This window comes from Triturus cristatus, chromosome 7, assembly GCF_964204655.1.
Source record: "Triturus cristatus chromosome 7, aTriCri1.1, whole genome shotgun sequence".
Lineage (NCBI taxonomy): Eukaryota > Metazoa > Chordata > Amphibia > Caudata > Salamandridae > Triturus > Triturus cristatus.
The window spans coordinates 708,246,374-708,269,736 of record NC_140590.1 but is presented as its reverse complement, the minus strand read 5'-3'; the positions used below and the strand labels follow the sequence as shown (position 1 = coordinate 708,269,736).

The 23,363-nt window shown below is 47.6% G+C and overlaps 1 protein-coding gene across 2 annotated transcripts in view; it reads right to left on the bottom strand.

Annotated features, from left to right (window-relative positions):
- Window positions 1-23,363, bottom strand: part of NPLOC4 (NPL4 homolog, ubiquitin recognition factor) — a 453,775-nt gene that overhangs the window by 410,012 nt on the left and 20,400 nt on the right. The window lies entirely within an intron of this gene.

Sequence of the window (23,363 nt, the reverse complement as noted above, 5' to 3'; positions counted from 1 at the left end):
ACATACATTTATAATTACATTATCTACATTTGAGCTAAATAAATGTACACATATTTACCTTGACCTATTTGCATGGGGAATCAGTTAAAGACGTCATCCACTGTAGAGATGAAAACAGTCTTCATTACCCATTCCTGCATCCCTAGCAATTACCAACAACAGACATTCCACAATGTTCATTTGTTTGATTGCATCTACTTGGGTTTGTTATATTCATGGAATGGCCTTTTGTGGGCGATTCTTGTAAGATAGGGTGTTTCTTTAGAGCAGCCTTGACTGGAACCAGCAAATGTATTAAGGCAACTTCAGCCAAACAAACGTCCCAGTGATGTGTTCCCCAATACTAAAAGGAACTGAACCTTTATGCTGCATATGGGGGTAGTTTGTAGCTAAGAGGTTTTTGTTCGCTGAACAGAGGTCTAACGTTAGCACTTACAGACGCGGGGTAGGAGAGAGTGTGAGGAGGAAGCATTTATGCCAAAAACAGACTGGTCAGGGCAGTCAAGCTGTCCATGCTTCAGGTGCCCAGTGGCATGTCAGTCTGGTCTGTTAATCAATATCCATGTGTTCCAAAGGATGAGTAAGAGCCTCTACCGCAATAACAGACTAAAACAGAGATCCTTGTTAAGGGAGATATGGAACCTACCCCAACACTATTTGACCGTTTTTAACGTATATGATCCACTCTATTAAGAACCCAAACAGCCTGGGTCCTTGGAATAAACTTAGACACCAAACTTTCATTTGGATACCCAGTCAAAGCAGTGGTCAGGGATAGCGTTCTCCATCAGCCTTTTCCTTGCAAAATCCTTCCATTACTCCAAATTGATTATCAGGTAGAGCTGATACGATCCTAATGTCATGGCACATCAGGACTGCTGTAACATCAACACTGGTCTCCATAAGAATCTCAATGCCAGGTTACAAAGGCTACAGGACCAGATAGCCAGAATGCATCAAAGCACAAGCATTGGCATAGCCAATAGGTCTCGCCTTTGGGGCCTTATAAGTATTTAGTTATGCAGCACAATATCTTTCCTGCAACAACATCAACTGTTGCATGGCTAAACACTTATAAGGTCCCAAAGGCGAGACCTATTGGCTATGCCAATGCTTGTTAATTATGTGATAGAGGAGTTCTGACATTAAGCAGCGAGGGCACCACTGCTGGTCTAGGCTAACAATAGTAAAACCTTGGGGCGTGGCCAACCCGCGGGCTGAGATGGCCGCGCGGTGTTGAAGCTCCGTAGCCGACTCAGCGCTAAACCTGTCTTTCCCGACCTCCTGATGCGGGCGATGGCTGCCCGGACCCGGCGCTGACTCCCCTGTTCTCCTGCAGCGACCCGGAGTGGCGATCTGGCCCAGACTGCGCCCGGAGCGACCGACGAACGCCAGGACCGAGCGGACCTGATGCCCAAGATGGCGGCCTGACTCGGCGGCCGGGGAGGTTAGTGCGGCGGCCGACTGTGATGCGGGTGGTCGGGGGTGAACCAGGGGGGGGTTTTGAGCGCTGGGGCGCGGTCTGGTGTGGGTCTGCTTCGCCCCCTTCGCCGCCGCTGGCCTGGAGCGGTCCGGGCGTTGGGCCGTTGCTCGGCGCCGCGGCCTCCCTCGCTGACCCCTCTCGGGTTCCCCGGGCTGTTGCGGTCTGGGGATCTGGGGGGGGCGACGGAACGGCTGGCTGGCGGTGGGGGTGGGCTGGGGGGGGGGATCTGCACTGGCCCTTGCGCCCGGGCCACCTCTGCCCCCCTTCCCTGGGACCTTGCTCGGCTGCCCCTGGGGTTCGCGGCCTGCGGCGTCCGGTCTCCCTCTCCCCGGCCCTGAGTCGCCTGGCCGCGTCTGCTGCCGCCCCACTGGCCGCCCGCGCTGCTTGGTCCGGGACTCTGACCCCCAGGGAGGCGCCCCCTGGTTTTCGCCGCGGAGAAGTCGCCTTGTAGCGGTGCGGCCGGTGCTGGTGCCCGGGTCTGGTGTGCCGCTTGGCCGGAGACTGCGAGGGACCACTGCATCGCCCGCGCTGCGGGCCGAAGAAGTGGGAGAGCCGTTCCTCCTCCTGGGCCGTCGTCGCAGCGCCTTGAAGCCGCCTTGTGGCCCCCTATCCGCGACTCGCAGTCTGGCCGTGTGGGGGCATGGGACGGAAGGACCCCAAGCAAAAGACTCTGCCCTTTGAAAGGCTCCACGATCAGCCGGCGGACCGTCGCCAGGACATGCGGGACCCTGCTGGGGGCCAATCCTCTGGCCCGGCGGCTGTTGGTCCATCCCCTGACTGGCTTCAAGAGATGCGTGCTGTATTCAGGGCCCTCGATGGACGCTTTGATGCCCTGAACAAAACGCTAGAAACGATGGGGGCGAAGATCCAGGCCCACGATCAGCGTTTGGTGGAGGCTGAGGCTCGAATATCGGCGGTGGAAGATGGCGCAGTGCAGGACACCAAGCGCTTAGATCGGCTGGAGCGCATACGAAAGGAAGTGGCCATCAAGAACGAGGACTTGGAATCGCGCAGTCGGCGCAATAACGTCCGAATCACTGGGGTTCCGGAATCCACGGCTACCGGCAGGCTGGATGTTTTTGTTGAACAACTGTTGTCGGACATTTTTGGGAGAGACTCCTTTACACCAGGCTTTGTGGTCGAGAGGGCGCACCGCTCACTGGGGCCGCGACCTAACCCGGGGCTCCCGCCTCGCCCTCTGATCGCCCGGATCATGAACTTCCGAGACCGGGACACGGCCCTGCGGCTGGCCAGGGAGAAGGGCGAGATCACCTGGCAGGGCTCGAGACTCTCGTTCTACCCTGATTTTACCGCCATGGTACAGGAGGCCAGGCGTAAATATGTTGGGGCGAAAGCGGCGCTCCGCAACCTAGGCCTCAAGTATGGTATGCTGTATCCGGCCCGGCTGAGGGTTGACATCGATGGCCGACCGCGGATATTTGACAATCCTACTGCGGTACAGGAGTTCTGCCGAACATATAAACCACGCAGGGGCCCTTCGGGGGGCGATGAGGATGGACACTCTCCTCCGCGCAGTGGTTCTGCGATTAGCCAGGACCTGTTTTCCGGCTCTGGGCCTGGCTGAGTCAGTGCCCGCATCCCAGCTTTAGACTTCTTTTTCTGACTGTTTGCAATGGGGAAGTTCGAGACACTTTGTTATGTCCTTGCTTTTTCTGTGGTGCTGGGTCAGCGGCGGGTCGTTGCCATTCCCCTTTGGTTGACACCGCCGGGAGCACTTTTGGCTTAAAATGCTTATTTTTTGTTTAATTGTATATCATTGGTATTGCTATTTGAAGCTTTGTTTTTTTTCCACAGGTTGGGGTTTGCCTCACGTTTGCGTGATGTGGCTGGGTGGGGGATGGGATGGGGAGTTTTGATATTCTTGACATGGCTGGTCAGATTGTAACTTTGCGGATACACGGAGACGCTTCTGCTTTCCTGCTCTCATTGCTAGTGGTATGGCAGCGACGGTACACATAGGCTTACATGAAGCCCCCCTTGGCCTTTCTCTCATGTCTTGGAACGTCAGAGGCCTGAACAATCAACGAAAATGCAAGCAGGTACTACACTATCTGAATCGACACAGGGTCGACATTGCCTTTCTGCAAGAAACGCATTTACACACCTCTGTTCCCGCGCGCTTTGCAGCTTTCTGGGGCGCCCATAGATACTTCTCCAATTTTAGCAATTACGCCCGAGGCACCGCGGTGCTGATTCACAAGAGAGTCCCGTTTCACTGCCAGCTGTTCCGGGGGGATCCGGAGGGACGCTACTGCATAGTACGAGGGGCGTTGATGGGTCATGCGGTCATCCTGGTATGTGTGTACGCCCCTAACACTGATTCCCCGGAATTTTTTCATGCGCTGGCTGCCCAGCTTGCGACGCTTGAACCAGCGGGCCTCATTCTTGGCGGCGACTTTAACTTATTGCTGGATGCTGGTTTGGATAGCACGTCTGGGGCTGCTCCTTCCAAGCCTAGGGCGCGGCGCGCACTTTTGGACCTTTGTCACCAGTTCTCCCTAGTCGATATTTGGCGCAGGCGCAACCCGAACACCACTGACTACACACATTTCTCGGGGCAACAAAACACTTGGACCAGAATTGACTTGGCTGCTGTCCCCGGGCCTGTCCCCATGGTTTAGTGGGCTACTTACTCTCCCTAGAACGTACTCAGACCACTCCCCTGTGTCGCTCTGCTTGGATGTTCCGCGCCCCGAGGGTTTTGAGCGACAGTGGCGATTCCCTGGGAGAGCACTGCTGGACGACTTATTTGTCCACGAGATTTCCGAGGCGATAGAGGACTATTTCACGATTAATGCAGGATCTGCAGACTCTCAGGCCGTGCTCTGGGAGAGGTTTAAGGCCTACATCAGGGGGATTTGCATAGCTAAGCACGCTGGGGTCCTGAAGGCGCTGCGCACGACCATTAAGCAACTGGAGACACAGCTAGAGTCGATTGATGCTGAAGCACAGCGTGAGCCGGCTGGGGACGTGTCCGCTAGGCGGCTTCGCCTCCTGACTGACTTCCGGGAGGCGGCGGACAGAGAGATTCTGTATCTGGGGAAGTACCAGACAGCGCGTAGATATGGTGAGGGGGACAGGCCGGGACGCACACTGGCTCAGGCTTTGAGGCCTCCGTATGGTAAGTCCTTAATAGTTGAGGTGCGGGGCGTAGATGGTTCACTCCGCACGACTCCCACAGGGATCAGAGACGAATTCCTGACCTACTTCTCCGAACTATACAAGACCAAGCTGGGGGAATCCCCAACCTCTCGTGTGGCCTACTTGTCGGAGATCGCGCTTGTGTTCCTGGATAAGGGCATGCAGGAGTTCATGGCGGAGCCTATAACTGTGGCGGAGGTGCGCGGGGCGATTAAGGTGCTTCGCGGGTCCACAGCCCCCGGCCTCGATGGCTTCTCCGGGGATTTTTATAAGGCCTTTTCTGATCTGCTGGCGCCACAGCTGATAGAGGTGTATGCGGAGGCGCTGGAGCACGGCTCCCTTCCGGCTACCCTCAGCGAAGCGGTAATAGTTCTACTTCCAAAACCAAACAAGGACCCGACGTTGTGTAGCTCCTATCGGCCCCTCTCCCTTTTAAACTTTGACTACAAGATCCTGGCAAAGATAGTGGCCAACAGGCTCTCTCAATTGATGGAATTTATCATTTTGCCCGTCCAATCGGGCTTCGTCCCGCGCCGCTCTGTCTTTAAATCTGCGGACGCTTTTCACGGTCCTACATAGAATTAATCCGGCCACGCCTGCGGCGGCGGTCCTCCTGGATACCGAGAAGGCCTTCGACACCCTAGAATGGCCTTTCTTTCTCTCCGTCATGCAACGTATGGGCATGCCGGAGAATTTCCTTGCTACCACGCGGCTTTTGTATAGCCGCCCCATGGCCCGATTGCGTATCAATGGCACGCTGTCTTGTCCCTTCTCTTTAACGCGTGGTACGCGGCAGGGCTGTCCACTCTCACCGCTGCTGTTCATTTTGGCCATGGACCCCTTGATCCGACATTTCCAGGAGCGCCATCTCCACAGGGGTCTCCAGTTCCGGACGGGTCCCTTGCTTGCTTCCCTCTACACAGATGACACTATACTGTATGTAAGAGAACCGCAGGTCAACCTAGCCCCCCTGATACGGGAGATCCTTCGTTTCAGCGCACACTCCGGGCTGGGCATCAACTGGCATAAGTCCGTAATCTTCCCATTAACCAGCAGCACCTCCCCATGGCAGTGCGAGTTCCCGTTGGAGTGGTGCTCTGACTCGGTTCGGTACCTGGGCATACAGATCCATCTAAACACGGGCGAACTCATCCGCCTCAACTATGGCCGCGCTTTGGATAGGCTGGAGACACAGGTGGAAGGATGGGTGAGGCTTCCGCTGTCCATGTCGGCCAGAATTGCAATCATAAAAATGATAGTTCTCCCTAGATTTTTATACCTCTTTAATAATATCCCTGTCCCTCTCACCCGGGCCTTTTTCTCCACGCTGCGATCCCAGCTGATCAGGCTGGTATGGGGCGGAAAGCACCCCCGGATCGGTTGGAAGACCCTCACGCTCCCTCATGATAGGGGCGGCCTCGGGGTACCGGATCTGTATTTGTACTATCTGGTTGCTCAATGTGCGCACGCCTATGCCTGGTACCACCCTGACGCTCGTATTCCGTTCCTGCGTCCCGATGCGGATTTCGTTCACCCGGGCCGTTTGGCGGCTGTGTTGCCAAAGGGGGTTGCCCGGGACCCAGTTGATATTCAAATGGTGTCCACCACCAGCTGGGCGTGGCATCGCCTTACTCGCTATCTTGCCCAGCCTCTCCTCTACTCCTCTTCTCTTCCACTTCCCAACCCCGGGTTGCTGTCTGGCACGGGGGAGGCACTGATTCAGCGTACTTTGACCAAGTTTCATCTTACTAAGATCGGAGACCTCTACCCTGGGGGCCACATATTTTCTGTCTCGGAGGAGGAGCGCTTCAGTGAGGCCACGTTCATGGACAAATTTGTCCTGCGCCGACTTTATTGTGCGGCTCGTTCAGACATTGCGGGATTCCCTCTCGAGCCTGCCTCCTTCGAGCCCCTAACTCTCCTCATTGACAAAGACTCGGGTGCCCATATGGTTTCTAAGCTTTATAAGGCATGCGCAGCGCTGGTTCCATGTGAGGATGGCCGATTGAGAGCGGCTTGGGAGGCAGATTTGGGTAGGCCGATTACAGATGACCAATGGACCGCTTGTTGCACAGTCACTAACACGATATCACTCAATAGTCGACATAAGCTCCTCCATTATAAATTTCTTCGCCGCTGCTACATGACCCCTGCTAGGCTCCACGCCATTGACCCCGCGCGCCCACACACATGCTGGAAATGCGCTGCACCACACGCTGACTTTGCGCACCTGTCCTGGACATGCCCCAGACTGCAATCATACTGGACGCAGATACATGAGATCCTTGGCGTTATGTTGGGGCTCACGCTGGTTCCCACTCCGGAGGTTGCTTTATTGGGCTACACAGTAAATTTCCCCAAGAATGTCCGCAGGCTTGCCTCCCTGGGCCTGCTACTCGCCAAGCGGGAGGTGGCAAAACATTGGGGCGGTAGAACGGCCCCCACGGCCGGGACATGGCTCACGTCTATGGCTTATTGCAGCACAAATAGCGAGATCTACGCCAGTCTCCTCCCTGCAGTGGCGCGTCCCAAAGATATCTGGGGCCCCTACAAGACCTATATCGCTACCCTCCCGAGCTCTTCCCCACCGCGAGCCAGTTCCGGAATAGTGCCTACGGGAGTAGGGTAGTTCTGGTATTCCTCCCTGTTGGGTATTGGGGGGCTGTACGCTTTCGAGGCGGGCTGCATTGGGGGAGTTGAGCCGAAGATGGGGGTGTCCGCTGAGCATGTTTGGTGTGTCCTGACTGCGTCCTTTCCCTTTAGTGGGCACGGACGGATGAGACTGGTGGGCTCTAGATGGGGGTCTTTCTATGGTCCGCTGCCCTGATGCTGAACTGCTTTTTGTATACGAGGGGGGAGTGTAATGTTGTATCTCCGTACTTGCTCTTAACTGTCTGCACAGCCGATATTTTCACATTGTTATGTTTTTCAAAACTAAATAAAAATTAAAAAAAAAAAAAACAATAGTAAAACCTACTGAAGACAGTAAAAGCAGGGACCCCATAGGAGATATACTACCCTACTACTGCCATCTCAAATGCCTTACAATAGGCAGACTACAAGGGACGACAGGCCGATTAACGTCCACGGGTTCATGATTGTGTAGTACAATCAATCCATTTTGTGGACACAAGAAGTTTGAGCCAGCCTGCGACAAAGCTTTCCCATGGAAACCTTTAACCCGAGGGCTGAACTGCTTCCACCCCTATTGTTTTACTGCTAGAAAGCCATCTCCTCATTACAGTATCGGGTTCTCGGTGGGACAATGCTGCTTGTAATATCCCAGCACTTCCAGTGTCATTTACACCTGAAGCAAATCATTTCTGCACCACCAGGAGGGACACAGAAGGGGTTTGGTTCGAAAATGGTGCTATCTGAATGGTAAGACTAACAACCCCCAGCAATCCATGGCAACCACCAAGGGATGTTTGGTAGATCCAGGTACATTTAAGCAAATGTAACCTTATACACAACTTGATCTGTTATTAAACAGCCTCCTACACAGGTCCTGCGAGCTGCTGGTCTATGCTGATGTGCACAACGCAACAAGGCGTACAGGCAACAAACGTGTGCCTGCACTCATAATGCGCCAAGGAGAGAGGCTGCAATTTGATTTATGCACCTCTGATCTGGTTGTCCTTTTCTGACAATATTACTACATTAAATTATGTTCTTGTTAACATTTAATGTATATGATAATTAAGTTATTTCTTTAAGTTTAGCCCCTTATTGATTCCCGTTGAGACATTGTTATACGTTACCATATTTGCCCAGGACTCCACTGGGACTACGGTTGTCTCCTGTAGTTGTGAACACAAGGAGAGGGGGCCGGTGAGAGTGTGGTTGTGGGAACCCTACAGCAGGGGAGCACCAAATTATGCAGCAGGTTTGACTACATTAAGCCACAAGAAAGGCAAAAGTATGCGGTATACTACAGCACATTTTTTGATAGTATTACTTCCTTATTTTGTCATTTTCACACATCTTAACACTGCCTGGGCAAACATTTCACCTCAACAGTACCAGTTTAACAACCCAATACAGAAATAAGCAACTGAAAGATGACCAGATAACTTTCGCGAAGAACACATGTTGCAACATTTTTAGTAATTGTGTAAATGTTTGCGCTAGAAACAAACATGTTTGTTATAATCTGCAGATGATGGATTATGTGGCAATGCGGCAAATCCATAATTATGCACACAAAAAAACGCTGAAACAGTGCTTAATTACAGTGGCCCTGTGTTTAAGGAAGTTATGGACTATAAGTAAAAGTTTCTGCCCACAGACAGATTAATACCCCTTTTTGCACCCCCAAACTGTCCTTCCAATGTGGTTCAGGCATACGCTGAAGGACGGGAGGCTGAATCCATGACTTTGCCGCCAGCATCCCGCAGCAACAGTGGGTAATTGTGCTGGTGTTTAGAAGTGCACACTAGCCCACCAGATCGCTTATAAAATGTGAATAGGGGCCAGTGAAAGTTCTGTGCAACCCTCCGATACTTGGGTGAGTCAGCCGCCTCACCACTCAGTTAATGGAGTCTGTCATAAGAACTCCTTTCTCCTTTTGTAGAATTCAGAAGATGCATGGCTTAAATCGTATACAGCCCCCAAAACTACACCCAGTTTCAATTAATCCGCAGTTAGTATACTCCCACATATTAAACACACTCAAACTTCAAGATATTCCATTATAACGTACCAGCTCATAACTCTCCTATGCAGAGAATTGAAACTTCTGTTGCAACAGAAACGTCATACATCAGAGAGACGACAGACAATGACGATAGCCACCCTTTCTTTCAGTGAAGTTTTTCCAATCGTGCTCGCTGCTGCTGCAACACTGGCAGCTTCAGCTCTCTACCCTTCCTAAAATAGATTTCCAGCGGAAAAAGGAATGTGAATAATAAGTATTTCGGCAGTCTAGTTAAGTCGTCATTTCTTTTGCTTCCTACAGCGATTAAATGAGTCTTATTTCAATAGACCCGCTTAGTGCGGTATAAGGCACTTATTAAAGTTTGTGGGTCACGATCGTCCGTCAGACTACAAACCAACAGAGAGAAGCAACTACAGAAGAAATGGTAATAATTGCCTCACAAGCATCATTTACAATTATGGCAAAGGAACGGGGCGGGAGGCGGGGAGGGAGGGAAGAGACACTTGCCCCATCTCTGTACAGTTTTGAGTCTAACATGAAAGAAAAACAAATACACATAACTCAGACATGTTGTTCATTAGGAGATAAAGACGTACACAATGTAGTTATCGCTAGCTTTCATCAGTAGAAATCATTCTTAGTAAATAGCATTCTCAGTAAAGTTAAACATTGGTTAAAAGTAAACATTTACTTTGGTCTCAAGAAGAACACGGTGCCATAGTAGTCCCTGGCATTTAAGGCAATTACTTTGGCATGGATGTGTTTCTTGTGAACAGGCAGAATATGGCCACTCATAGAAGAGCTAGCCAATGACTAAAGTGGGCTGACTCGCTGCACCACGCTCTATGCTATAGTGGACAGAAGACATATTTGAATGAAACTAACAGATAAATGCATGAAAAGGACTAACCGAAAGTCCCTATAAGTAGAATACAAAAAACTTTAGTAAAATCAAATGGTCTTGGATGAAGCTAGCTCTAAAAAAGCTGAGCACAACCTCAAAAACAAAGGATAACAGATCGTTCTCAGTGAACACTTAAATGAACTCGCTTTCTCCATTCTGTCAGCATATACGTCTTTAAATTGTGACCAGACCGGTGAGACCAGCAACGACTCCCTTTTACTTTTACAGCATGTAGAGTCCTTACTTAATGGACGCCCTTATAAAATCCCTGTTTCAAGCTTTTTCCAGGCTTTGTTGCACAGCATGTTTCTATGGTGGGCAGTATTTTTACGTGGGCAGAATTTTTACGGAGGACTAGTAATGCGCTCTGAACCCAATGGCAAAGGCAATTTAACATGAAGTCTATGTTCTGCTGCTTTGTGGGTTTTAGGGGATGTAAGCTAATTTATTAGAAAAACAACATTGAAAAAAACCTAGCAATATTTCGAGCACAGGAGAGTGCACAATTATTAATTTACAAGATCATAAGCTGCAAGCTTTCAGACGTGCAGCACCAGCACATCAAACTTGCACTCAACGCTAAACTAAGCTCAAGGAGGAATACCTATAAATGAACGACAAGTCTGTGTAATATTTGAATTTTTTTTTTTTTTTTTTTTTTTACAGTTGCAAGATGTCAGACGCCACTTGGAGAGGTGAAAAAAATAAGTTAAATAAAATGCACACAAAGTTTCGCTTCACAAACGGAGTGCCCTACAGCAAATGGCAGCAACTGGGCCCTCCAAAAGATGTAAACTGGGGAGAAAAAAAACCTTAAGGACTACCCTTGTGAGGGGAGGTCGTGGGGGGGGCGGGGTCCTATGGGAGGAGCAGCAGAGGACAGTGGAGGAGCCTGAGGTGATGGGAGTAATAACAAGCATTGGCCGCGATTTCACAAGACGCGTGGACGCGATTTCGCAAGACGCGCTCTGTGGAGGGGGAGGGGTGAGCAAGACAGAGAGGCAGAGCAAGTCGCGGCGGCGTATATGCACTTAAGCTGTAGGCCGACAATGGTAGCATTTTTTGAAGCCCTTGCTAAAAGTCTCACCAGACCAGCGCATGCGCTGGGTCAGGCGAGGCCTAAAAAACAACCACATCAATCATGTCAATACCACCTTGAAATCCCTCCACTGGCTCCTAGAAGCCAGAATGAAAATCAATATTCTTTGCACCATCCATAAAGCCTATTGAAGCTAAGAGAATGAAACCCTACAGAAAATGGCTCTACATTCCATGCCATTAGAGAAAACAGTAAAAGACACAACTATTCATTCTTTTTAAATGAATGCCATACAAATAAGTAACCAAATGAGAAGAAAGAATCCCATGATCATTTCCACACTATATGGTCCTGGGTAGGGGGGGGGGGGGGGAGAGGATGTCCACCATTCCACTTGATCACAGACACACCAAACCAACGTCCCTTTGAACCCCTGGAGAGCTGCAGGGGCGGTTTGATGTGTGAATAAGACCACCATTCCACTTGATCACAGACACACCAAACCAACGTCCCTTTGAACCCCTGGAGAGCTGCAGGGGCGGTTTGATGTGTGAATAAGAACAATAAATGTTTAACTCTAAATTACCAGATAGCTCGACCTTTGATTTTTTTCAATAGTAAAACTAAAACAATATATCGGAACGTAATTACCAATTATAATAATCTACTTTTTAGCAGGGCCTGTAGCATGCTAACTAGCACTATGCTATCTAAATGGGACATTTGCTAAATAAAAAATAAAAAAATTACAAAAACTTTCACTAAAAGGATGTAAAATGTACACACTTTTTGGCAAAGGAACAGTAGAAATGTAACACGAAGGAAAACACAGCACATCAAGTGACTACATTCAAATACAAAGTTTAATGATGGAACTTTATTTTAAATGTTATGTTATTGATTTTGTAGAGCGCATAGCTGGCCCAGCAAAGGGACGTCCCAGCACTGATCTCAAACCGACAAATAGGCAGACAGATTGACGAGAAGAGGAGCGCATTATTTAGGAAAAAGATGTGTTTTTATAGCTTTTCGGAATGACGTGTAATTTTGGATGCTTCTGATGCTCGCAGGGAGGGATGCTAAATGATTCAGATGTAACATTTCGATTTGAAGCAAATAAGTCATTACTGAATGAGTCCTATGAGGCTTGATGCACAGTTTAAAAATCGGTCCACTACGCAAAGGCTACAATAAAGGACTAATCATGTTGAAAACTCAGTGTTGGCGTTTGGGTTCAAATGAGGGAAAGCCACCAGTAGGTTACATTACCTCTGCAGTACTATGAAAGGATACGGAGATAACATTCTTTACAGCATAAAACAAGATTTACTTAATGTGCGACACTCACAGTGCAGGTTCCAGTAAGGAAATTTTTTATCACACGACCAGAGATCGAGAGACGCAAGTGGCTCTGTCTGAATTACTGCAGGTTAACTACTACAGTATTACCACTGCTTCTCCACTGCAGGACTAGAAATACCCTAATTCACCACATTTTTGTTATTCCTACCAGTTCAACTTAAGTGTGAATAAACAACTTATTGGAGAGTAATTACCAGATCATGATTCATGGCATCTACATTACCAAATATTGATCGATGAACTCCGTACTGCAGAAATTCTGCCATACTGTTGGATTTTTTTTTTAAGTCTACGGGGAAGCAGTAGTGCCATGTATGCCTTGAGGAGGGAGTAGGTTTCCTTATAGTTTTACTTGTATTCACAAGACTTCGCAATAGTTTTTCACACTCAATCTACTTACCTAAAGCTTGCTTAAATCTGCAAACTATGTACACTACAATAAAATGATCCTAGTAGAGAATAAAAGAAAAATAATTTACTGCACTATAACCTGCACAGGAATTTAAGATTTTCCGAGAGTTCGAAGTATCATCTCCAGATTTTTGTGAAGACCAAAAAGAGTTGGAAAACTACTCAAATCAAGAGAGGAAAACTATGAGTAGATGTGTGACTTTTCGAAAGATGTTAATGAAACGAGCCTAGTCGATTAATGGAATTATCTGTTCCAGGCTGGTGGACCAGACTTTCCACACTAGATAAACTCAAACCCATGTACATACAGCTTTGAATGAACAGATGGAAAAAGCAAGGCTTTACACAGAACGACTATGAAAATAAGAAAAGTATGTGCATCCAACAGGAACATAAATGAACACTTCTGGAAATGTTCTTGTTACAGTGAGGTCTGATAGTGGGGTCAAAAGGTGCTTCTGAAAGTACCCGGCTGTCAGATTCTTTTTTGGTCGATCAAGTCTACCAATCCTGGCCAATAAAATTCACCTACAAATAGTGTTGTTCCCGTCCGGGAACACAAGGGGAATTCCATTGGACACTACAGACATGCAATGGCCCCAGACGAAATTGGCAGAAATTAGATCATGGTATTTTGTATTTCGGTTCCTGGAAGGAAGCTTAGTGAATCAACAGACACTACAGAGCATGCAAGCTAGGACAAAAGCCTTAAGGAAAGTAATGGGTGGACTGATTAGCATATTCAATTGAAGCTTTTGGTTGGCTATTGTCGCTAAGAACATCTGACAATAAATGCAGTAATCGCTAGATTAATTGTACTAAAATTGAACTGGCAAATTAAACGATCCCTTTCAGTTAACAAGAAACTACTTAAGCATTTAGAATAGATTATTTGGGTATCCGTTTCGATGTAAAATTGAACGGAAGAAAACAGCAGTGACCTTGAAACATCTATGATTAGATGTAAACAAAAGACTGAAGCCCAGTGAATAAGCACTTTACTCCATGCATATAGAACCAAAGCAATTAATGCAGTTACATATGGTTCTGTGATCTGGTGTGTATAGACACCAGGGCCCTCCAGAAGAATGTGAACCACTTTATGTCTACTCAAAGGATCCTTTTCACTGCTTTGTACTTGGAACTGGGAACTAAATCCATTTTGGACATCATTGCTCTTATGCCAATTTTCTATTGACATAATACAGTGAGATATATAAAGGCCAAGTCCTTGATGCAGATCGTATCTTGTGGCTGTGCAAACGGGGTGTAATGGAAGACCAATGTATGCAAAACCTTAAAGTTGCTTAATTTTGGAATCTATGTTCGAAGATCCTTCTACCATTATTGACATGCACACGAGTAAAATAATTATATTGGTAGTATAAAATTAAGAATGTCATTAGTAATGTCAAGACCGACTCAATGAGATTTAGATTTTGCATAACACTACAGTTGGTTTTAACGTTTATATAGCTGCGATCTACACTGAAGCAAAGTGCACCTTGTATATTAAATTTCGACTAGGCACCTTACCCATGAAAGGCATATACAGCCAAAAGCAATAAAGGAAAATATCCTGATGATTAAGAGGAATAAAGTGACCTGCCCTAGGATTGTAATACCCCCATCATAAAATCTATAATGTAATTATTTTATTTGAAGGTCTATCTTTGTGTTACAGCACAGACTTATTCAAACCTTATCATGTACTTGATCCTTCGATTGGGGCCGCTTGGATTAGGACAGGCAGATTTACGAGAAAACGTTAACTTGCTTGAGTGCTCCTTTAATATGAAAATTTGGGTTGGATAATCAAGTCTTCTACACCACGTATTTCCATTTAGAGTCAATTTATTATTACTATTATCACTTTTCATAAAAAAAGGACTATTAGATTTACAGTTTTAAAAGTGTATTTTAGCTGCTCAAAGATTTACAGAAATGTTATCCGGTTGTGTAATAGATATTTTTTAACAATAGAAATAATGTACTGCGTAGGCCAATATTGTATTGCTATGAATGGATAATCTTTCAAAAGTTTTTCTAGAGTAAATTGTTAAGGCTTTTACTACGACTGATGGAGCAGGTAAAACAAAATGTTGTATACCTCCTCTAATTTGCATGAAACTAATTACGTAATCATTCTAAAATTAATATACATAACATGTTTGCAGTGGAAGTGGTACTAGTAAATATTAGCACCTTGATAAACACAGATACACGTGGGACTAAAATGCAAATTGCATGGCAAAATTAAATATATATTTTTTTGTTTTTTTTTTGAAAAACCTTTATTTTATATCAGTGACACAGCTATTCAGCCGACATCCCGGAGGTACGGCAGCTTTAGAGGTTCAACACATGCTTGCGTCCACATATCACTGACAGGAGAGCCAAAGGTTCTATTTTGCATAAACATAAATACAACCCTAAACACAAGCAAGGCGAAAGGTACTGTAAACACCAAGAGAGGTTCCCATCAGGGGGGACGAGCCCCATCACGTCCAACAGGCACTGATCTATAGTAAGGGAAAGGAGGGAAAGGCAGAGACTCTAGAAACAATCACATATCAGCGGGAAAGTCAAAGCCGGAAAAGGACTAAGGGGAAAGTTGCTCCTCAGGCGGATCCGGGTCGGGGGGCAGGCATATGTCCCCTCTGTACTGGTTCCATGGCCCCCACACAGCATGCCATTTCCGAGGGCGCCCCCGAGCACAATGCACTGTCTTCTCCCTAAACATGCTCCAGTCCATGTTTTCCATCCACGCTGTCAATGTGGGCGGCCTATTGGAGCCCCACAGCCGAGCGATATCACGCTTGGCTACCATGTTCCCCAGGGTCACCCACTGAGTCTGTGCCGCGTTGTGGTCAGTAGGACTCCAGACATTCAGGAGACAACATCGCGCCTCAGGCTGCATAACAATTCCTGTCACCTCCCCCATCACCTCATGGACTTGCCTCCAGAACTCCATAATCGCACCGCATTCCCAAATAATATGGAGGAAGGTACCCACCATACCACAGCCTCTCTTACATAGGCCCTCCTCAGAAAAACCCATGTGAACCAACCTGGGCCCCGTCACGTAGACCCTATGGAGTATTTTAAGCTGCACCAGCCGCAGGCGCGCGGGGATAGCGACCTCTTTGGGAGAAGAAACTGCGTACTGCCAATCCTCATCATCTAGTTCAAGGCCGTCCCTTATCCATTGGGCGCGAAACCCTAGGAGAAGATCCGCCCGAACATTGATAAGCTTCTTATAAATGAGCGAAATCGTGCTCTCTGGCATGTGACCATCCAGGATCCGATCCTCCAACGGGGAGGACTCGGGCACCTTCTCCCCCTCCACAAGGACTGACCGCAAGGCGTGGCGCACTTGTGCATATCGGAAGAACTCCGTGCTCCCCAGCTCGTATTCCTTCTGCAGCTCCTCGAACGACTTTATCTTACCCTTAACCAAAAGGTCTCCAACCCTGGATATGCCGATCAAATCCCATTTCTCGAACCCTTTTGTGCGCCAAAGCTTCCCCAGAATCTCGGAGTCGAACAGAGGGGTGGCAAGGGTAAGCTTACCCCTCCAGCCCAGCGAGTCCGTCGCCACCTTCCACACATGGACAGCCACTCTGGTGGGCCCCGTGAGGGTGAGGTCCGACGATTTCGAATACAACGCTCTGTGGTAATTACCCCCACGGAGCAACCAGCGGTCCATGGCAAAGCCAGGGCTGAGCGCCGGACCATAGACACCATGGTTAATCGCGCTCAACTGGGTGGCCCAGTAATAACGTCGAATGTCTGGAAGCGCGATACCACCGTCGTACCACGGAAGCGTCAACTTAGCGACTGCGATACGCGGACGCCCGTCCCATAAGAGCGCGCGCTGGAGGCTTTCGATCTCACGGAAATAGCTGGCCGGGACCAGGTCAAGAGTATTCTGCAGGGCATAGAGGAAACGGGGAAGGGACATCATTTTAAACAGTGCAGCGCGGCCAAGGAGGGAGAGCGGCAATCGCCGCCAGCCCGCCACATCCCGCCGCAGGCGCACCAAGGGAGGGAGCAAGTTCTTCTCGTAGCGCAAGATGGGGTCGGTGGAAATATAGATCCCCAAATACAAAAAGCCCTGCTGGGCTATCTGGATCGAACAGTTACGCGGAACAGGCGGGACATCCCCACACAGGACGTACAAGTGTGACTTCCCCCAATTAATGACTAGGCCCGAGTTTCTACCGAAAGATGTCAAGACGTCACAAACCACTATCAGAGATTTCTTAGGCGAGGCAAGATATAACAGAATGTCATCAGCGTAGAGTGAAATACGGTCTTCGTGGTCAGGCGACCAGCGAAGCCCACGTATATCCGGGTGCCACCGTATCCACGCCGCCAACGGCTCAAGAGCAAGGGCAAACAGCAACGGCGACAGGGGGCAACCCTGCCGGGTGCCTCTACCGAGCTCGAAAGGTGCCGACGCCCGCCCGTTCACCACGACGCTTGCAAGAGGCCCCTCATAGAGCAGCCTCACCCACCCTACGAATCCAGGCCCGAAGCCGAATTTGGCCAGCACCGCCCACAAGTATGCCCACTCTACCGTGTCAAAGGCCATCGTGGCGTCGAGGGACGCCACAATAGCCGGCTCTCGTATCGTACCGATCCTGGCAATCACTCCGTGGAGGCGTCTAAGGTTTAGTGCAGTGTTACGGTGCGGGATAAAGCCCGACTGATCCGGGTGGATCAAGTCGCCAAGTACCCGGACCAGGCGGTTCGCAAGAATCTTGGCAAGGATTTTCGGCTCGACGTTGAGGAGCGAGATCGGCCGATAGGAGCCACACCTATCCCGGGGCTTTCCGTCTTTATGTATTACCACGATCGTCGCCAGCCGTTGATCGAGCGGAAGAAACCCGTTCCTCCGCGCCTCCACGAACATGGCGGTCAAGTGAGGAGCAAACTTATCCGGACAAAGCTTGTACAGCTCTACCGGCAGACCATTTGGGCCCGAAGCCTTGCCGGAGCGCAACGCACGGATAGCACCTGCCACTTCGTCTACAGTGATATCACCATCGAGATCCTCCCTATCAATGGCGGAAAGGCAGGGCAGAGCGATGTCACGCAGAAGATCACACGAGTCCTCAGTCGATCTATCCGAGACCGAGGCGTATACCGTACGAAAATAGTCTGAGAAACACCGGACTATACCGTCGGGATCAGTGACAACCTCTCCCCCATCCGTCAACAACTCCGGCACCACACGATTAACACGCTCCTTTTTGTCCAGCCATGCCAGCAATTTCCCGGCCTTATCTCCAACATCATACAACCGCCCCTGCTGCTCCCTGTGAAGGGTCTTGGCGGCATTTGTCACCAGATCCCTATACTCCAATTGCTTCAGGCTCAAATTGTGCAGCGTGGACGTCTCAACATCCCCTTCCAAGGCCAACTCTAAAGCCGCTATCTCGTCCTCCACTTGTATCACCTCGGCATCTCTCCGCCGCTTGGCGGCCACTACCAGGGACAAGGCTTCTCCTCTCAGTACAGCCTTAGAAGCCTCCCACAAGGACACCGCGGAGTCAACTGAGCCCTGGTTTTCTCGAAAGTAGTGGTCAACTGTCTTCAGCAACGCGCTGCGCAGCTTGGGGTCCCGAAAGTACCAGGGGTTAACGGGAGCCACCCTGCCCCCCGCCACCCGGCCCATGTCCAGACGTGCCCACACCGGTGAATGATCTGATATGCCCCGTGCCATGTGCCTAACCTCAGTTACAAAAGAGGCGTGTGCCCCCAGAGTGAGCAGATAATCAATCCGGGAGAGACTCCCGTGGGCCCCGGAATGGAAGGTGTATTGTCGCTGAGTGGGGTGCCGCAGCCTCCAACAATCTACCAAGCCAAAAGTATCAATAAAGTCGGGAAGCCACTTCTGAGCCCCCCCGGTGGCAAAATTAAATATTTAACAATGGTACACAAACTAACCTTAGATTGTGGTGAAATAGTAAAATTGCATGATTTATGTTGCTTTGTGATTGAATTGTGGCTTAAAGTTATCGTGTGGTAAGTATTATTGCTTTAAATGTCGCTGCAGCTAGGGAAATACTAATATATATTGGGATTAGTGCGGGTTTGAACATTAGAATCTTCATTTCTACATATTAATTGCTGTTAGGTCTATTTACGCTTAGTTAATGTTCGGGCCTACTAGGCTGCAGTACTCAAGATGGCGTTCTCTGAAGCAGATGCCACCCTGTACACGCGATAATTTCTGCGCATGCCCAGATAGCTTTGGAGATCACAAGGCGACATGAACTCTTGACATCATGTTCCTTGCCAAGGTCGATGTGTTGGGGACTTGACCGAAAGCCAGAAGATGACAAAATGTGAACCAAAGAAAAGACAAAGAATGAACCTCTCAGTAAGACCCTTTTGCCTTGAAAAAATACATCTACTGTTCCATGTATGAGACCTGGAGGGAAAGTGACAATTTATTAACTTTGTGCAAAGTCACTATGCAGAACCAGTTTGCTCTGGGAAAAGTGCAATGAACTATTGATAACCCCGAACTGTCCAATCAGAACATTTGGTCTGCCCCTAAAAGTTGCCATATTTTTGTATGAAGTAAGGAAAAAGGAGATATACGAACCCCTCATCCATCATCGCGGGCGCTCTTGTTCTTGTTCTTCTTCTCCTTCTTACTTCATTGTTGGTGGTTGTCATCCATTTTCTCCGTTCTTCTTTGGGAGATAATTTGCAGTTGCAGTGGGTTGGAGTTAGTGGGTTCGGAAGGAGTTCAAGAGTTCCAGTTGGAGTTGCGGCTACGTTTGTCTTTGGGTTATTTCCTATGTGGTCAACTTGAAGCTATTCGCCAACTATTATTGGTAAATGATTTACTGCGAATTTTTATAAAAATGTATGCATTAATGAGATTCTAAATGTTTAATTACTCTTTTCCAATTCAAATTATGAGTTGTAGTATATAGATGTAAGGATAAAAGAATAGCTAAACGATTTAGATAAACAAATTGAAATAACAAGAAATTAGTTTGTGGTTCTTAAATAAATCGCTGAAGATATCAAATGTTTTCTAGACTTTAATTGTATATATATATAAAAAATTTAGTAGGAAATTAGTCCTGATAGATAATAAGGTACCCACTTGGTCCAGCAGCCTTTCTCCTGTGTACAGATTCGAGTGAGTTGTGTGGATGGGAAGCGTGTTGGTGTTATGGGCCCCACCAATGGATGAATGAGCTGTTGTGAATAGGGATCTGTGACTTAAGGAGATTATGTAAATGTTGTCCTCCGTGCTGGATCACGACCAATAAGAAATACTACTACATATGTAATCCAAATTACGTCACAAGAAGTGATTTCATGCACTTATAACAATCCTCACTTTAATAAGGATCAAGATCCCACTTTACAAAAAACACTAAAATATTCATAAAGAAATGTAAAAATTATTTTTTTGTTTTTACTTTTATAAGTCACGTGTATCTAATGCGTATCGGATTGGTAAATTTCCGAAAGTGGTAATATTTTTTTAACTGACAAGTGGAACTCAGTAATTACATTTTCAAACTGCTATTAGTGAGGTAACAAAATTTGCTGAGTGAATTATTTTATCCATCAAACTTCCCAATAATGCATATGTATTTCCTGCTGGTATTCTTTATTCAAGTTCAAAGGACACAAGTGTTTCACATTTTCAGTTCATTAGGCAATATAAGGGTTAATGGTGAGACGTTCTCTATTCCTCAGATAAGAAATTAAAACACAATTCACTCCTGAGCCATTCTACAAAATAAAGGGGATAATGCCAGTGAGATGGACGTATACAAACATCCTGAGGCCAGGTTTCAGACATAACAGCGTTTTCAAATGTCAGCAGCTGCAGTGTTGTGGCATGAGGTGACACCTCTAAGTCTGGAGCTAAGGGGGAACGGGTTCCACTTTCTAAACAAGCATTGGCATAGCCAATAGGTCTCGCCTTTGGGACCTTATAAGTGCTTAGCTAGAGCTACTGGCTTTGCCAATGTTTTTAAACTATATGGTAGAGGAGCAGAGACGTGGACCAGAGACCACTGGCACAGCGACACAGACAAGAGGCTGCTGGGACAGTGGCATGGATTAGAGATCGCTGGGACAGTGACACGGACCAGAGAGAACAACGCCACTGACACGGACCAGACAGCCGACGACAGAGACACGGATCAAGGGTGCACAGACTATGTTAAGACAGGTGACTGCAAAGACATGGGTTAGAGACAGTAGACACTGTGGTAAGAGATGTGCAGGGAGTGCACACTGAGGCTTGATAAGGCGGCGGAAGAGTCAAAGATCAGAGACTGCAACCACAGATCAGAGACAGAGACGGAGGTGCCAAGAGGCCCAGAGACTGCAGAGACAGACCGTGTTAAGTAACTGTAAAGATAAAGGCACCAATGCGGGATGTGGAGACAGGAGGTAGAGACAAAGATCAGAGACATAATCTAGACTAGACACAGTGACAAAGTTCAAAGATAGGCGATTGCAGGCACAAATATCAAACGTTGCAGACTGTAGACGCCAAGAAAGACTGGACACAAACACAATTATCTGATGGACTGAAGACTGCAGAGATCTATGACCGCTGGGAGCTGAATCCGATCGGAGGCGATGGGCAGCAGATATAAACAGACGCAAAAGTCACACACAGATAAAGAGACACGCGACACACAGTGGTATGAGACCGCAGACATGAGAAACACAGATCAGACATACATCAGAAAAAAAGCTCTTTGACGCCTCGTCAGGGGTAGTAAGTGATATATAAATACAATTACATACATAAATCAGAAACAGCACAGAACGAACAGAGGGGCAGGAACACGCGGCTGAAGAGAAAGTCGTGCCCCATTGAGTAGCTCAACACTTACTGTCCTTCCTCCATAAATTCTTCGTAGGGCGGGAGTGAGGACAGAGGAAGGGCCACTTTCTCTAGAGCACTGCGGTGCCGCTTGGGCTTTGTCAAAATGAGACGCCCAGTCGTGAAAAACCATATAGTATTGAACATCAGTCAACAGCAGTTATATAAGCACTGGATTCGGAGGGGCCTCTTTGCTCTTGGAGGAAGATGAGAGAGTTGGAGAGCTGAATGGGAGGACTAACAAAATGAGCGCAGAGGGAGTGGTAAGAAGGGGGATGGGTGAAGGATCAAAGACAGAAAAGGAGATAAACAAGCAAGACGTGTGGCCACGACCGGGAGTTGTGTGCGCGCACGCGAGCAAAAGCGCACCGGGATAGAAAGGGAAGATAAAATAAAAATATGCTAGTGATTCGCGCATGTGGCAGCACAGGAAAAGGTGAAAGTGTTCGCGCTGGAAGGGAGGCAGATGGCGGCTGTGCGCGTAACCGCAAGCTTGGGGCCAGCAAAAGCGTCTGGTAGCACTTTGAAAACCCCAATACTAAATGTCTCGCTGAGCAGCGCATGCGCTGGCTCAGGCGAGACCTAAAATTAGTGGGTAGACTCCATACACCTGCGTCAACCCCCAACATGTGTTCTGATGAAGAATGAGAAAAGCTTTGCAAAACGCAGAAGGAAAAACAGACAATTGACATCCTTCTCCTACGTTCTAAACTGTATTTTCAAGCGACATTGAAAAGTGCATACAGTCTGAAGACGTGTTTGAGCTGCACGTTAAAAACACGATCTTAAATCTAAATGTTCACTTTAAGATCTAAAGAGAACAGTGGTAGAAGAAAATAAATCTGTCTTACGTGCAAAAAGTTAAATCAGAACTTTCGCCTCCTTGGCCCACAGTCAAACACAAGACCACATTTCATTCTCTATTTTACAGGATATATAAATACATTCAGGAACAGCTTAAAATTAGCATTTATAGCTGAACAATAATCTTCAATTATTTACGAATCTCACATTTAAATATATTTCAAATTTGTATCCAGCCTTGAGAAAGCGGAATTCTCAAATCGGCAAAATCACTATCAACTCTTGGAAGCTTTTGATGTTGCACCAGAAGTGGAAAAAATTATGCATTAATAAAAGTGCACAAAATAACTAGTTGAAAAGAAAAATATTTTGGTGTGAAAGATCTTTGAATGTCTCTGAAAGATCTCATTTTAGTATGAAGAAATTGCACCTTGCTTAGTAGGAGCTACACTGCTGAGCTTATCTGCTTGCAGTTACCCATTACTTTGTATTATGTATTTACAAAAAATAAAAAATCTTTCAATTACTAAATGTCTGCTGTTTACAAGTGCATCAAATAACAGATACTGAATGTACAAACCCAGGAGGCTCAGTTCAACTTCCCACGGTTCATATTTGTGACCTGCAAATCACATCAGATGTCAGCGGCGAGTGTTT